Below are 16650 nucleotides of genomic sequence, written 5' to 3'. Positions count from 1 at the left end.
TCCCAGCATGCAATGCACACGGGGGTTCTCGGGCTGGGGGTGTCGGTGAGGAGCGTGGCCCTGTGTTCTCACGCAGGGAGACCCACGGGAGGAGGATGACCTGAAGGATAAGGGAGCTGTGGAGGGTGAGAGAGAGAGGGAGGGTGAGGACAGCAGGCTTCATGGAACAGGGGACCCTGGAGTAAAGACTTCAAGGAAGTGAGGGCGTGGCCCGTGAGGAAGCCTCGGGGTGAGGCAGCAGCTCGTGCAAAGGCCCTGTGGTCTTGGAAGAATGGCCAGGAAGTGGGTGTAACCAGAGTGCAGAGCTGAAGATCGGACGAGCGAGAGGGGCCTGGTCATTGGGATCTTTTAGTCCGATGAAGACACAATTTTTAAAAAAGATCTATTTATTCAAAAGACAGAGCCACAGAGAAGAAAGAGAGGTAGAGGAGGAGGGAGAGAGGGGGCAGGGGAGAAGGAAAGAGGGAGAGGGAGAAAGAGAGAAAACACTTGGGTTTATTTGTTCGCTTTCCAAATGGCCACAGCAGCAAGGCCTAGGCCAGGCTGAAGCCGGGAGTCAGGAACTCAATCTGGGTCTCCCCCATGGGTGTCAGGTACCCTAGTCCTTGAGCTGTCATGGCTGTCTCTGGGGTGTGCATGAGAGAGAGAGAGAGAGAGAGAGAGAGAGAGAGAATCCAGCTGCCATCTGCTGCCTCACTCCCCACATGGCTGCAATGGCCAGGCTGGTCCAGGCTGAGGTCAAAGTGCCCGGAACTCTTCCAGGTCTCCCACGTGAGTGGGAGAGGCCCAAGCACTTGGACCATCTTCCACTGCTTTCCCAGGCGCATTAGCAGGGAGCTGGATCAGAAGTGAAGCAGCCAGGACTGGATCGGGGACGCATATGGGAGCCAGCATTGCAGAAGGCGGCTTTACCCGCTACGCCACAGCGCCCACCCCACCAGATGTTTCTGACCTTGCCTGTTGATTGCTATATAAGCTAGTGACATTGACTGGTTGTGTTAATCCAAATTCTTTTGGTTGCAAGTAACAGAAACTGACCTCAAGCTGGTTAATAAGGTGAGCAGGAAGAATTCTTTGGTTAATGTCACTGAGACGTTCCCGGTAGCAGGGCTGGGTCCCAGGACCTCGGGATGCAGGCAGGGACCTCTCTCCCCAGCTGCCAGCTCCACTTCCCCCCATGCCACCGTCATTCCTTGCTGTCAGTGTGACCGCAGGAAGCCCCATGCTTGCACTTGTGTCCTTAGCCTCATGCAGGAGGAGCTGGGTGACTTCCCACGGGTGCCTGTGAGCATCCTCTCGCCCAGCCAGGCGGGGTTCATTTCTCCCCTGTGAATCACCAGGGTACGGTGTCTGTACTGGTCAGTTTTGGAGCCAGGGAGCATAGTCAGCCCTTTCTGAGTCTGGTGGACTAAGCCGAAGTGACCTCGGACCAAATGCTTGGGGATGCTGTCACTCCAAGTTAATAGACTTGGCTGGAGCAGACGCTTGATTTCTGCTGTCCCAACATAGCCAGGATTCTTTTTTTTAAAAAATTTATTTATTTATTTGAAAGAGCTACAGAGAGGCAGAGGCAGAGAGAGAGAGGGGTCTTCCATCCACTGGTTTACTCCCCAAATGCCCTCAGTAGCTGGAGCTGGGCCATTCAGAAGCCAGGAGCTTCTCCCAGGTCTCCCACGCGGGTGCAGGGGCCCAAGGACTTGGGCCATCTTCTACTGCTTTCCCAGGCCATAGCAGAGAGCTGGATTGGAAGTGGAGCAGCTGGGACTCAAACCAGTGCCCAAATGGAATGCGGGCACTGCAGGCACTGGCTTTACCCGCTACGCCACAGCACCGGCCCTGCAAGTAAACTTTTTGTTCTTATTTTTGACTGTGGTTTTAGGCTCTGTTTGAAATCTTGAATTTGGCTGTCATTTGGTTCATTTATATCTGTTGACCTTCTAACACCAGGACTTTTAATTTCTTTTCAGATAACTGTAACTTTTGGAGAATGGTGTTGTCTCTTCCAGTTAGAAGCCATAACCTTGGGCTCAATCTCTGTGTCTCTATTTCCCCACATGTAAAAACAGGAAAATGATAGTACTTGTCTCATAGCATTGTTGCAAGCATCAGACAACATGTACCAAATGCTGATAGTTCAGCATGTCTGGCGTGGGATGAACACGCCACAGAAGTAAGCTACTGCCGTCAGGGTAAATCTGTAGAAATGAATCTGGCTAGTCTAGAATCATCTGTGTTTGGTTTTCCAAATTCACTTTTTGAAGAAGGATTTATTTGAAAAGCAGAGAGAGAGAGAGAGAGAGAGAGAGAGAGAGAGAGAATGAGCTCCCATCCCCTGGTTCAATCCCCAAATGCCTGCACAGCCAGGAGTCAGGAGCTCACTTCAGGTCAGCCACAGGGGTGGCAAGGGCCCAGCCTCTAGAGCCATAGCCTGCTCCCTCCCAATGTGTGCATTAACAGGAAGCTGGAATAGGGAGTGGAGCCAGGACTCAAACCCAGGCACACTCCAATATTGGATGTGGATGTCCCAACTGGTGTCTTAACCACTGCACCCCACACCCACCCCTATTTATTTACTTTTTAATGGCTTCATGCAAACTTTTTTTAAAAAATATTTATCTACTATTTATTTGAAAGGAAGAGTGGCATAGAGAGATGGAGAGAGAGAGAGAGAGAGAGAGAGAGAGAGAGCGCTTCCATCTGCAGGTTCACTCCTCAAATGCTCACATCAGCTGGGGCTGGGCGAGGCTAAAGCCAGGAACCCAAAAACTCCATCTGGGCCGCTCATGTGGTCAGCAGAAACCACGGTACTTGAGCCACTCCCCGCTGCCTTCCCAGGTACGTCAGCAAGAAGCTGGATCAGAAGTGGAGTAGCTGGGACTCAAACCAGCGCTCCAATTCGGGTTGTGGGTGTTACACGCAGTGCCACAGCAGTCACCCCAAATCATCCCTGTTCATGAGCTCAGAGTTCCGTACATCAGGAGTCCAGGGACAGCTGGACTCTCCTCCCGAGTGTCTCGGAAAGCTGAGCTCTAGGAGTTGGCCTGGCACCTGGAGCTTGGCGTATTCTGTCAGTTCATCCACATTGTTGGCTGATAGCAATTCCTTCTGGTTGTATAACTGAGGTCTCATTTTTTTTTTTCTCATTGGCTGACAGCTAGAGGGTAGCTCTTATGTCTGGTGGCTACCCTTAGGATCCTCTTGCAACATGATTCTTCTTTGTTTAAAATAAGATTTATTTTATTTATTTGAAAGGCAGAGTGTCAGAGCGAGACAGAGAGATCTTCCATTCATTGGTTCACTCTCCAAATGACCACAACAGACAGGGCTGGGCCAGGCTGAAGCCAGGAGCCTGGAACTCCATCCAGGTCTCCCGTGTAGGTGGCAGGGGCCCAAGGACTTGTGCCATCACCAGCTGCTTTCCCAGGCACATGAGCAGGGAGCTGGCCAGAAGCAGAGCAGCCGGGACTCCCACAGGCGCTGCGATATGGGACGCTCGCTTCACAGGGACAGCTGAACCCCCTGGGCCACAGCACAGTGACGGCCCTGGTTCTTACTTCTCCAGGGTCTCCTGGAGACGCTCTGATTTCTTGTTTACCTGACTAGGCCCACTCGAAGTCAGCTGATTAGTGACCTTAATTACATCCGCAAAACCCCCTCCACTTTGTCATGTGACCTAATCTTATAATGGCCTTGTCCTCCTGCAAGTGTCCTCAAGGGATATTTAGCTGATGGGGAATGATTGCTTAAAATGCCTTACTGTGAGCAAAACCCTATAAACGTAGGATGGTAATCGGATTCTATGATTGCCCCTATCTTTACATTTATTTTACTTTATAATTCACAAGGTGCTGTATATATTGTGCTTCATTTGATTTTCCCCATTGCACGTTGAAGAGGCAGAGCAGGTATTATAGTTCAGTGTCACAGGTTAAAAAACAAAACTCAGGCCAGTGCTGTGGCTCACTAGGCTAATCCTCTGCCTGCAGCGCTGGCACACCGGGTTCTAGTCCTGGTCGGGGCGCTGGATTCTGTCCCAGTTGCTCCTCTTCCAGTCCAGCTCTCTGCTGTGGCCTGGGAGGGCAGTGGAGGATGGCCCAAGTGCTTGGGCCCTGCACCCGCATGGGAGATCAGGAGAAGCACCTGGCTCCTGGCTTTGGATCAGCACGGTGTGCTGGCCGCAGCGGCCATTGGAGGGTGAACCAATGGAAAAGGAAGACCTTTTTCTCTGTCTCTCTCTCACTGTCCACTCTGCCTGTCCAAAAAAAAAAAAAAAAAAACCACAAAAATCTCAAGGCTGAGGCAGCCGAGTTTGCTCAAATGGTGGCAGTTTGGGCTGTGTGAGGCGGAGGACGCGCAACGCACTCCTCTCTGCAGCCCTGGTCCCACTAGGTCTGGCACCCTCTTCTCCTGTGGGCTCCAAGCACACGGTGGGGGGGGGGGGGGGGGGAGTTAGCCGTGAATTCCAGAGCTGTCAGGGGTGTTTGAGGGCTGCTCAGGGACTGGCCAGACCCCGGTGCCTCCCTCCCTCGCGTCTTGCGGATGCTGCTTTTTGCTTGATCTCATTTAAAATGGAAATGTCGTTCCAGGGTGGTGTTTTTATCTGTATGACGCTCGGAGAGGAGTGTTTTTAGATGTCTGTGGGAGACACAGCCGCTGGAGTGTGCCGTGCACGACTTTCTTGTCGCTTCTGTGAAGAGTGTGCTTGATCTCAGGCAGATCCGAGCGTGCTTCTCGCCCCTTGTCGTGAGCATTTCCTCGTCGGAGGCGAAGTTGTTTAAAGGCCCGTCTTGCACCTGGGGCTACCGCTCACTGTGTGCGTGGGGCTCAGCTCAGCGGAGTGTGTGTGCACAGCTGCCCCGAGTGTGCTCCGTGGGCGGGTAGCTGTGCACTTGGTTGGGCTAGCATGAGTTAGTTAGGACACCAGGTTCCAGGACCTGGCTCAGGCTCACTGAATTGCATTTTATCTTACTTCTAAAGATGTATTTATTTATTTGCAAGTCAGAGTGATGGGGGGAGGGGAAGAGGGAGGGAGGGAGGGAGGAAAAGAGGAAGAGAGGGAGAGAGCCATAGACAGATTTTTCCATTCACTGATTCTTTGTCCAAATGGCCAAAATGGCCAGGGCTGGGCCAGGCTGAAACCAGGAACCTGGAATTCCATCTGGGTCTCCCACGTGGGTGTAGGGACATGAGTACTTGGACCATTACCTGCTGCCTTCCCAGGTGCACTAGCAGGGAGCTGGAAGGGAAATCGAGCAGCCTAGTTGACCCAGCACTCCAGTATGGGATGCCAGGATCATTAAATGTGGCTTAGCTGTGCCACACCAGCCCCTGAGCCACACATTGAAATGCACTCAGATGGTTTTTGTCTGCGTTAAAGTTTGAGCAACTTAACCCTCAGAACAACTCTAAGACTACCTCCATTAAAAATAATGGTTTTTTTTTTTTTTTTTTTTTTTTTTTTTTTTTTGACAGGCAGAGTAGATAGAGAGAGAGAGAAAGGTCTTCCTTTTTGCTGTTGGTTCATCCTCCAATGGCCGCTGCGGCCGGCGCATTGTGCTGATCCGAAGCCAGGAGCCAGGTGCTTCTCCTGGTCTCCCATGCGGGTGCAGGGCCCAAGCACTTGGGCCATCCTCCACTGCCTTCCCGGGCCATAGCAGAGAGCTGGCCTGGAAGAGGGGCAACCGGGATAGAATCCGGCGCCCCAACTGGGACTAGAACCCGGTGTGCCGGCGCCGCAAGGCAGAGGATTAGCCTGTTAAGCCACGGCACCGGCCAAATAATGGTATTTTATTGTGGTAACATATATATGTCACTTTATCATTTAATTGGCACCACTCAGTGACATTCAATGTGTTCACAGCGATGTGTAATGAGTCCGAAATCATCATCAGAACTTTTTCATTCTCCCTACTAGGATTTGTGCACCCAGGAAATAGTAAGTCGCAATTCCTCCTTCCTGTGCTCCTGGAAGTCTCCATTCTAATTTCTGTCTTTACGAATTTGCCTCTTCTAGGTACCCTATGGAAGTAGAACCATACAACACTGGCCCTTTGGAATCTGGGTTCTGTCACTTAGCGTAATGTTTTTGAGGCTCAGCTGTGTTATAGCTTTTATAGTGTTTTTCCTCCATCTCTTTTTTTCATTTGAAAGGCAAACCAACAGAGAGAGAAGAGAGAGGGAGAGAGGGAGAGAGAGAGAGAAATAGAGAGAGGGAGAGAGAGAGAGCGAAATAGAGGGAGAGAGAGGGAGGGAGGGGGAGAGAGAGAAATAGAGGGAGAGAGACAGAGAGAGAGATTGATTGATTTCCCATCCACTGGTTCACTCCCAAAATGCCCACGACAGCCAGGGTTAGGCCAGGCTAAGGAACTCGGTCCAGGCCTCCCATGTGAGTGGCAGGGGTCCAAGTACTTGAGCCATCACCTGCTGCCTCTCAGGCTGTGGATTCACAGAAAGCTGGAATTGAGGGCAGAGCTGGACTCAAACCGAGGCACTCTGACACGGGAGTTTCAATGTGCATTTTGACTACTGCCTAATGTTGTACGTGTTTTAGTACAATTGAACAATAAGGAGAAAAAGGAGGACAATGGCTTCCAGCTGCTCATTGAATACATGAGTGCGTCGAGTACCCTGCTTTCACATACCAGTGTTCAGTGCTGTGGAAAGGCCTGGTCCCTTTATTGGCTTGAGTAATAGACCAGTGATAGTCATTATCCATCAGTGATCAGTGTTGCTATTGGATGCCAACCGTGTGCCAACGTCTGGGCTAAACATCTCCCACAGCAGGAACATCACTTGGACTGAGGCACAGAGAGAGCAAGCAATTTGTCTCAAGACACACAGCTAGTAATTGGTGGAGGTGGCATTTGAGAGCCTTGGGATCTGCACCCTACAGGCCGTGCTGTGCTGCCCCGGGATCCTGCCCAAAGGTAGTCTGGCAGGCTCACCCTTCGACTTCCATTGTGGTTGTTATTATTTATTTCAAAGGCAGAGAGACAGAGACCTCAGACCTGCTGCTTTACTCCCCAAATGGGCAGCAGCTAGTACTGGGCCAGGTCAAAAGCAGGAGCTGGAAACACATTCTGAGTCTCCGATGCGGATGGCAGCAATGCAGGTGCCTGCTGCTTCCCAGGGTGTGTGCGCATCGGCAGGACACCAGAATGGAGAGTGGAGTCTGGGCTCAACTCCAGGCACCTCGATGTGGGATGCGATGTCCCAAGAGGCAGCTTAGCTGCTGCCCCAAAGGCCTGCCCCACCCCCACCCTTAGATGTTTAGATGTGTGTCCATATTAAAGGGACAGGGTAGTTCGTGAAGGTCCCTGGGCCACAGCTGCCAGCAGCAGGGTCATCCCCGGGCGACGCCTGTCGTGGCTGCTGGCTGATTGTTCTCCTCTGGACGGGGGCACACATATGCCAGGGAGAGTGGCTGTTCAGGGGGGCTTCCTAGGTGCTGGCAAGAATCCACGGATCCAGCGTTGGTAGAGACAGCCCGTTTTTGCCGTCTAAAGCAGCCCTGACACGTACAGATCACACTTGTAATTCAGCGCCGAGCAGCAGCGCCCAGATTCCTAGCTGAGAGGCTAATTGGGAACTAGGGCGCACTCGGCATCCTTGGGGGTGCTGTGCCCATCAGCTTGCTGCTCGTGGCATCCCTGTCAACAAGTCCCCAGCACGGCTGCTTCTGTGCGGAGCACACGACAGGCTGGTGCGGCGTTGCCTGGCTCGCTGAGAAGGGAGCCCCGGCTGGGAGGCAGAGAGAGCTGGTGGTGGTTGTCTTTTTTCCTCTGTTGATGATTTCAGATCTAGAGAGAAAGATCCATGAGCAGCCATTAGCTTGTTTGTGAAAAACCGCCTTGGGCACTGTCCTACAGCAGATAAGAACACATGCACGCACACACACACACACACTCTCTTTGGAATTAGTCCTGGGTTCAAATCCTACATTTGGTGCTTATGATCTGTATTAGTACCTATCTTTCAGGGTTAGGATTTTAAAAATCATTTATTTATTTGAGGGACAGAGACAGAGAGACACACACATCCACGTAGAGAAAGAGAGAGAGAGTCTGAGAGATGTCCCACCCACGGATTCACTCCCCAAAAGCCATAAATACTCGAGGCTGGGCCAGGCTGAAGCTGGGAGCCTGGAACTCAAACCAAGACTCCCATGTGGGTGACAGGGACTCAAGCACTTGAGCCACTGCCTGCTGCGCACATTAGTAGGAAGCTGGAATTGGGAGTGGAGTCCGGCCTTGAACCAGACTGATATGGGACGTGGGTGACTCGTGGCTTGTCAATTACCAGACCAGATACCTGCCCCTAGGGTTAGGGTCTAATGAAGTGATACGTGTGAAGTGCTTGGCCTTATCAAACATGTAGGGAGTAATAATATTAATTGATACTGCTGTTGTTGTCACTACTGTTATGCAAAAAATTGCCAGGTATTAAAGCAATGGTAAACAACTCTGTAATTGGTTAAAAGCCATCAACATTAACTATTCTTTGCCTTTACAGAGTTAGGTCAGGAGGAGATAATTTCTTTCTTTTGTTTTTCTTTAAGATTTGTTTGCAAGGCAGAGTTAGAGAGAGATTTTCCATCTGCTGGTCACTCCCCCAAATGGCCGGGGCTGGGTCAGGCTGAAGCCAGGAACTAGGAACTTATTCTAGGTCTCTCACATGGGTGCAGGGGGCCAATCATTTGGACTATTCTCCGTTGCTTTCCCAGATGCATTAGCAGGGAGCTGAATCGGAAGTGGAGCAGCCGGGACTCGAACTGGTGCCCACATGGGATGCTGGTTTCTCAGGCAGTGGCTTTACCCGCTATGCCCCAACACCAGTTCTTGACAATTTCTTTCTAAAGTATGTTTTATTCTAAATTTAAACATAAAAAGAAATTTTGGTGAACTTGCATGTACTTATCACTCAGATTCAATAATGCTTAGCATTTTGCCCATCTTATTTTGTTTAAGTCTGCCCAACTTGTGTAGTCTGTGTGTGTGCTGGAGTATTTTGAAGTAAATCCCAAATGTTTGTAGACACTTATGTGTAGAAATTTCAATAGCCATCTGAAAAAACTGAGACCTTTTGAAATTATATACCCACAAAGCTATTGCCCTAGCTTGTAAAATAAAAAATTAGCTTCTTTTAACATTAAAAAATCAATACGTATTTTTTAATTCATTTGAAAAGCAGACACACACACACACACACACAGATCTTTCATCCACAGATTCACTCCCCAAATACCCACAGAGCTGGGGCTGGGCCAGGCTGAAGCCAGCAGCTGGGAACTCCATCCATGTCTGCCCCCTAGGATGTGCAGTAGCGGGAAACCAGATGAAGTGGAGCCGGGACTCAAACCCAAGGACTCTGCCGTGGGATGTGGGGTGTCCCAGGCAGCATTCCAACTGCTGTGCCAAGTGCCCGCTCCCAAAATTGACTTTTTAATATCATTTACTACCTGTGGTCATGTATCTCCACGTCTTCAGAATGTCTTGCTGCTGTTGATTTGTCTGTACCAGGATCTGTATAGAAATCTCCCATTGCATTTGGTTTATGTTTCTAAAATTCTTAATCTTTGCAGTTCTCGTTCCCTTTTCTCTATTGCTGCTAATCTGTTGAAGAAACTGAGTCATTCGAACTGTAGAGTTTTCAAGCCTCCTTGGGATACAATTTAACTTGTTTCTCTATCCCCCACATTTCCTGTAAAATGATACAATGATAGCTCCATCTGGAGACGTTTAAGTTCAGGTTTTTGTTTTTTGTTTTGCAAGAATACTTGGTAGGCGGTGCTGTGTGCTGTGTCATGCACATCAACAAGCACATGCTGTCTGCATGTCACACGTGGATGCTAAGATGGACGGCACAAGGTCAGGTGCCCTCAGCCCAATCTGTTCGTCATGAGGTTTCCCTGATGACTGGTACCCGGACATGACCATAGCGGGATCCCTTATCCCATTAGGGATTGTAGCAATGATGTTTTTCAAATTCGTCCCTTCTTTTTGATTTATAAGCTAGGATTATTTTAGAGATAACTTTTATCACCTTTAGGGTTACCTGGAAATACAGTTTACAGGCAGGATTAATGCTGATTTTTCTCCTTAATCACTTTTTCAAATAACGAGTCAGTACCCTAGCAACCTCCAAAGATGGCCGTTAATATTTAAGAATATTACTAGGAAAACAGGATTTAAAAATGTTTGATATGTGTTTTAATCCATTGCAGCCATTATTACTTTTAAAAATACTTATTTGGGGTTAGTGCTATGGCATAATGGGTAAAGCTGCTGCCTGCGATGCTGGCATTCCCATATAGGTGCTACTCTGAGTGCTGACTGCTCCACTTAAGATCCAGCTCTCTGCTAACACACCTGGGAAAGCAGTGGAAGATGGCCCAAGTGCTTGGGCCCCTGTACTCACAAGGGAGACTTACTCGGAAGAAACTCCTGGCTCCTGGCTTTGGCCTGGCCCAGCTCCAGCCATTGCAGCCATTTGGGTAGTGAACCAGTGGATGGAAGATCTCTCTGTGTGTGTGTATTTCTCCTTGTCTCTCTGTAACTCTGCTTTTCAAATAAACAAATGCATATTTAAAAGTATTTTTAAATTTATTTATTTACTTATTTGATAGGCAGAGAGAGAGAGAAAGAGAGAGAGAGAGAGAGAGATGCCAGAATAAACAAAAGATAGACCGCCCATCTGCTGGTTTACTCTCCAATGCCTGCCTGAGCCAGGCTGAGCCAGGCTGAGCCAGGAGCTGGGAGTTCACTCTGAGTCTCCCACATGGGTGTCGGGGACCCAAACACCTAAAGCATTGCTTGCTACCTTCCAGACTGTGCATTAGCAAGAAGCTGGAATTGGAGGGAGGGCTGGGACTCGAACCCAGGCACTTGGGTATGGGACGCGGGCATCTCAAGCAGGGTCTAACTGCTGTGCCAGATGCCTGCCCCCTTTGCTCTTCTGAAGCTCGCAGTCCCATCTTGGACCCATGGGAGCCCCTTGAAGATGCTCGCCACATTCGGAGTCACAGTCCGAGCTGCCATGCATGGCTCCGGGCTTTCCTGCACAAGTTGCTCCAGGATGAGTTATTTCCCCATATTTGGAATCCACCATTTCTTGATGGAGCCCTGATTCTCTGCGGAGAGAAAAGGGCTTTTGCTAACCAGGGTTGGGCGGGGCGGGGCAGGGGGTTGCTCATTGCTACTGGGGTTCCTTTCAGTGGCTAAGGCCACGCGAATGTGTGTGTGTGTGTGTGTGTGTGAGAGAGAGAGAGAGAGAGAGAGAGAGGTGAATGCAGAATGCTATTTCCAGTTTGAATAGAAGATTAGATGATTTTCTTTAGCTTTTTGATTTTTATTCACTTTTCTGTTAGGATAGAAATCTTGGTTTGTAAGTATATTGACCCAAATATTTATTATATATGTTTCAAAATTATGATATGTAAATTCTTCCATTAAATAAGTGAGAATACTGAATCTAGTTAAAAAAGGCTTATTTATTTATTTGAAAATCAGAGTTACACAGAGAGAGGAGAGGGAGAAAGAGAGAGGGAGGTGGGGGGGTCTTCCATCTGATGGTTCACTCCCCAATTAGCTGCAATGGCTGGAGCTGCACCAATCCGAAGCCAGGAGCCAGGAGCCTCTTCTGGGTCCCCCACATGGGTGCAGGGGCCCAAGGACTTGGGCCATCATCCTCTACTGCTTTCCAAGGCCATAGCAGAGAGCTGGATTGGAAGTGGAGCAGCTGGGACACAGACTGGCACCCATATAGGATGATGCTGGCTCTTCAGGCCAGGGTGTTAACCTGCTGTGCCACAGCGCCAGCCCCCAAAGTTTTTATTTTTAATATTTTTGTCCATGAGGAGGCATTCTGCTAGAGTTAATCTGTGTAGTTACGGGTTCATTGATTTGAGTTAGAGATTTTTTTTTTTTTTTTTTTTTTAGTTTTTGACAGGCAGAGTGGACAGTGAGAGAGAGAGACAGAGAGAAAGGTCTTCCTTTTTGCCGTTGGTTCACCCTCCAGTGGCCGCCGCGGTAGCGTGCTGCGGCCGGCGCACCGCGCTGATCTGATGGCAGGAGCCAGGTGCTTCTCCTGGTCTCCCATGCGGGTGCAGGGCCCAAGCACTTGGGCCTTCCTCCACTGCACTCCCGGGCCACAGCAGAGAGCTGGCCTGGAAGAGGGGCAACCGGGACAGGATCGGTGCCCCAACCGGGACTAGAACCCGGTGTGCCGGCGCCGCAAGGCGGAGGATTAGCCTAGTGAGCCGCGGCGCCAGCCAAGTTAGAGATTTTTATTTATGTCTTAATCTCTATTTAAAAAACAAATATATATGTGTGCACATCAATATGTAAGCAGTGCAGTAATGAATGTTACCTGCTGCTTACTCGAAAGGTAGACTCTCACCTCTACTGTGCATGCTGAGAGTGTAAGGCAGGGAGTGCCCGTTTAGCTCTTGTTCAGCTCAGTTGTTTCGTTGTTTCCAGATGTGCACTGCAGTGGGTGCTTGTCATTCGTGGTTGCCGTGTTCTCTATAATTCCGTGAATGCTGAATTAACACCTGTGCGGCAGATCCAGGGGTAGGCTCCTGCGAGGGTCTGCTCATGTTTTCACCAACTGATCAACACGCCACCTGGCTTTATGCACTTCTGTTTAAAGATTTTCTGTCTCCCTCTGAATCATTAACCTTCAACTCCTGGCCGACAGCACTGTGTAACTCACACCGGAGCAAAGTTTGTCTAACACCGTGGTATTTCCTGTAAGTCACATCATAGCCCTCTTGAGCCTAAGATTGGTAGCCATCACTTCAGCTCTAACTTGGGGGCCATGTTAAACACTGAAATCACACACACACACACACACACACAAAACACAAAAATAAGAAACAAGAAGGCAAAGGCAAAGTGTTGTCTTGTTTGGCCTCAGCTTGCAACATGAATGTTGGGCACTGAAGTTTTCCCCTGCATGTGACCGGGACAACACCACCAGTATTGATTTTGGGATTGCAAATAACTTCTAGTGAGTAGACAAATCAGCAAATAGAATAATCTGCAAGGGGGCGGTGCTGTGGCATAGCAGGTAAAGCCACTGCCTGCAGTGCTGGCATCTCATATGGGTGCCAGTTTGAGGCCTGGCTGCTCCACTTCTGATCCAGCTCTCTGCTATGGCCTGGGAAAGCAGTAGAAGATGGCCCAAGTCCTTGGGCCCCTGCACCCACGTGGGAGACCTGGAACAAGTTCCTGGCTCCTGGCTTCGGATCATCGCAGCTCCGGCTGTTGCAGCCAATTGGGGAGTGAACCAGTGGGTGAAAGACCTCTCTCTCTCTCTGCCTCTCCTTCTCTCTCTGTGTAACTCTGACTTTCAAGTAAATAAATAAATCTTTTTTAAAAAGAATAATCTGCAAGTAATCAGGGTCATCTCTGTTTTGTTTGCCTCCATTTTCTTTTTTAAAATAAATTTTTTTAAGGAATGCAAATTTCATAAGTACAACTTTAGGAATATAGTTATTCTTCCCAGTATACCTGCCCTCCCACCCACACTCCCACTCTACCTCCTTCTCCCTCTCTCCTTCCCAGACCCATTCTCCATTAAGATTCATTTTCAATTGACTTTGTACACAGAAGACCAACTCGGCACTAAGTAAAGATTTCAACAATTTGCACACACACAGAAAAACTGTTTGAGAATTAGTTTTACAGTTAACTCTCATAATACAACTCAATGTGGACAGAGGTCCTGCATGGGGAGTTAGTGCACAGTGACTCCTGTTGCTAATTTAACAATTAACACTCTTATGTTTGAGGTTGGTCACCATCCAAGGCTCTTGACTTGAGCTGCCTAGGCTATGGAAGCCTTTTGAATCCACAGATTGCCAGTATTTATTTATTTACTTATTTATTTATTGGAAGGCAGAGTTACAGAGAGGCAGAGAGAGAGAGAAAGAGAGAGAGAGAGAGAGGTCTTCCATCTGCTGGTTCACTCCCCAGATGGTTGCAATGATGGGAGCTATGCTGATCAGGAGCCAGGAGCTTCTTCTGGGTCTCCCACGTGGGTGCAGGGGTCCAAGGATTTGGGCCATCTTCCACTGCTTTCCCAGGCCATAGCAGAGAGCTGGATCAGAAGTGGAGCAGCCAGGACTCAAACCAACACCCATATGGGATGCCAGCACTGTAGGTGGCAGCTTTACGCATTATACCATAGCACTGGCTCCTCCATCAGTATTTAAACAAGGCCATAAGCAAAGTGGAATTTCTCTCCGCCATTAGAGAAAAGTAAATCCTTCTTCGATGGCCACTTCTTTCCACTGGGGTCTCACTCACAGAGATCCCTCATGTAGAACATTTTTTTGGCACAATGTCTTTGCTTTCCATGCCTGAAATGCTCCCATGGTCTTTTCAGCCAGACCAGGAAGCCTTAAGGGCTGATTCTGAGGTCAGAGTGTTACTTAAAGCAATTATCATTCTATGAGTCTGCTCTGTGGACTGCTTCCCACATTGGAACATTCTCTCCTTTTCAATTCTATCTATTATTATTACCAGACACTTGATCCTATTTATGTGATCACTTTAACACTTAATCCTATCTCTATGTTCACTTTAATATGATCACTTAAACAATGAAGATGTTTGCCTCCATTTCTTTTTCCTCTGCTCTGCTCTAAGTCTTGAGTCCCGCAAGGGGAAGGAATGCATGGCTTTGCCTTGGACATGGTGGATGTTTCATGGTGCAGGATGAGAGAATCCTCAAGTCGGGTGGATATATTCTACTATGGCCGTAACAGCTATAACTATATGTTTAATTGTGCTTGGAGGTGTATTTCCTCTTGTGAAATGTGATCCATTCTCAGTAGAGCACTGAGCTAGCACACTGGTCATAATTCTATCAAATCTACTGCCATGAGTCCTCTATAAATGTCTTACACCAAGCTGTGCTGATGCACAGATTTCCCAATCGCTTCTTCTTTGACTGTTATTCCCCCGACCGTATGATCTAGCCGGATTTTTTTTTTTTTTTTGACAGGCTGTGTGGACAGTGAGAGAGAGACAGAGAAAAAGGTCTTCCTTTACTGTTGGTTCACCCTCCAATGGCCACTGCGGCCAGCACACCACACTGATCTAAAGCCAGGAGCCAGGTGCTTCTCCTGGTCTCCCATGGAGTGCAGGGACCCAAACACTTGGGCCATCCTCCACTGCACTCCCGGACCACAGCAGAGAGCTGGCCTGGAAGAGGGGCAACCGGGATAGAATCCGGTGCCCCAACCAGGACTAGAACCCGGTGTGCCGGCGCCGCAGGTGGAGGATTAGCCTATTGAGCCGCAGCGCCGGCCTCTGGATTTTCTTTAAATAGGACTCTCTGCTAATACGTGTGAACGGTGTCTGCTTTACTTGAGTTTTATTGACATCTACTTTTTCAGCCAGAGAGACTTTGGCTGGGAGGCCCCTGCTCATTATCTGGCCCTGATAATTCAACTTGAGCCATGAACTTGAGCCTGTTTGGGACAATTTCTGACAGCATTACTCTGAGAAGAAGCTAAACTGCTTGCATGCGATTGACTGATGAGATTTTGTAGGATGTTGCTAATTTGAGACTTGCTGGGTTTGCCCTGTCTTCAGATAGGTGGGAACGCTTTTGGGTGTGACTAACAGCCTAAATATACTGCATCAACACGCCTGCAGAGGAGCCAACCTTCCAGAGAGCTTGGGAAAGAGCCCTGGTTTCTGTCTGGGGACTGCTTCTATTAGAGTCTTCATAATACTTTGTTTACATATAGTGCATCCGATGCTAGGCAAATAAAAGTATACAGCCTCCCTAAATAGCTGTCACACAAACATACATTTGCTAGATTCTTCGGGGATTTGCATTTATCTATACAAGATGAGCATTTACTGTTTACTGGTTACTTCTTTTTCTTTCTTTTTTTTTATTTGACAGATAGAGTTAGACAGTGAGAGAAAGATATAGACAGAGAGAAAGGTCTTCCTTCCATTGGTTCACCCCCCCAAATGGCTGCCACAGCTGGCACTGCGCCGATCTGAAGCCAGGAGCCAGGTGCTTCCTCCTGGTCTCCCATGCGGGTGCAGGGCCCAAGCACTTGGGCCATCCTCCACTGCCTTCCCGGGCCACAGCAGAGAGCTGGACTGGAAGAGGGGCAACCGGGACTAGAACCTGGTGCCCATATGGGATGCTGGCACTGCAGGTGGAGGATTAACCAAGTGAGCCATGGCGCTGGCCCCTGGTTACTTCTTTTATTTTGAAAGGTTCAAACCAGGTTCATAGCTAAGCATCTTCTTATGGGTACACTGGGGAGAGGGGCTAGAACTGGGTGGGCCCGACGCCAGGGGACTGAGTTTCTGGTGGTGAGCATGTGTTAGAAGCCAGGCATGGTGCTGTGAGCTTGCATCAGCTGCACTTGGTTCTCACAGCAGGTTCACGGGGTTGTTTCAACCTCTCCTGTTTCCAGGTAAGGACACTGAGGCTCAGAAAGGGGAGGCAATCTACCTAGGGTCACACAGCCTATTTGGGACAGAATGAAGGCCCACCTGACCCCAAATCCTGGGTGACTGCCATCGATAGACATGTTTGAAAAGCCTCTTATAATAAGGTCTCGCTGTGTGACCTCAAAGACAGCTTTATTCAATTTGCTTGATATTTCTTGGACTT

The 16650-nt window shown here is 48.9% G+C and overlaps 1 protein-coding gene and 1 long non-coding RNA gene across 2 annotated transcripts in view; one reads left to right on the top strand and one right to left on the bottom strand.

Moving 5' to 3' along the window:
* The window catches only part of KSR2 (kinase suppressor of ras 2), a 426223-nt gene that overhangs the window by 27182 nt on the left and 382391 nt on the right, over positions 1-16650 (top strand). The gene's annotated exons all lie outside the window — the stretch shown is intronic.
* LOC133751788 (uncharacterized) lies at positions 7674-12588 on the bottom strand. Its single transcript, XR_009864870.1, has 3 exons — positions 12397-12588; positions 9458-9611; positions 7674-7799 (listed from the first exon to the last, which is right to left on the bottom strand). It is a non-coding gene; the product is annotated as an uncharacterized LOC133751788 (long non-coding RNA).

The sequence above is a fragment of the Lepus europaeus genome, chromosome 23, assembly GCF_033115175.1.
Source record: "Lepus europaeus isolate LE1 chromosome 23, mLepTim1.pri, whole genome shotgun sequence".
Classification (NCBI taxonomy): Eukaryota; Metazoa; Chordata; class Mammalia; order Lagomorpha; family Leporidae; genus Lepus; species Lepus europaeus.
This window is presented reverse-complemented; position numbering and strand designations above follow the sequence as displayed.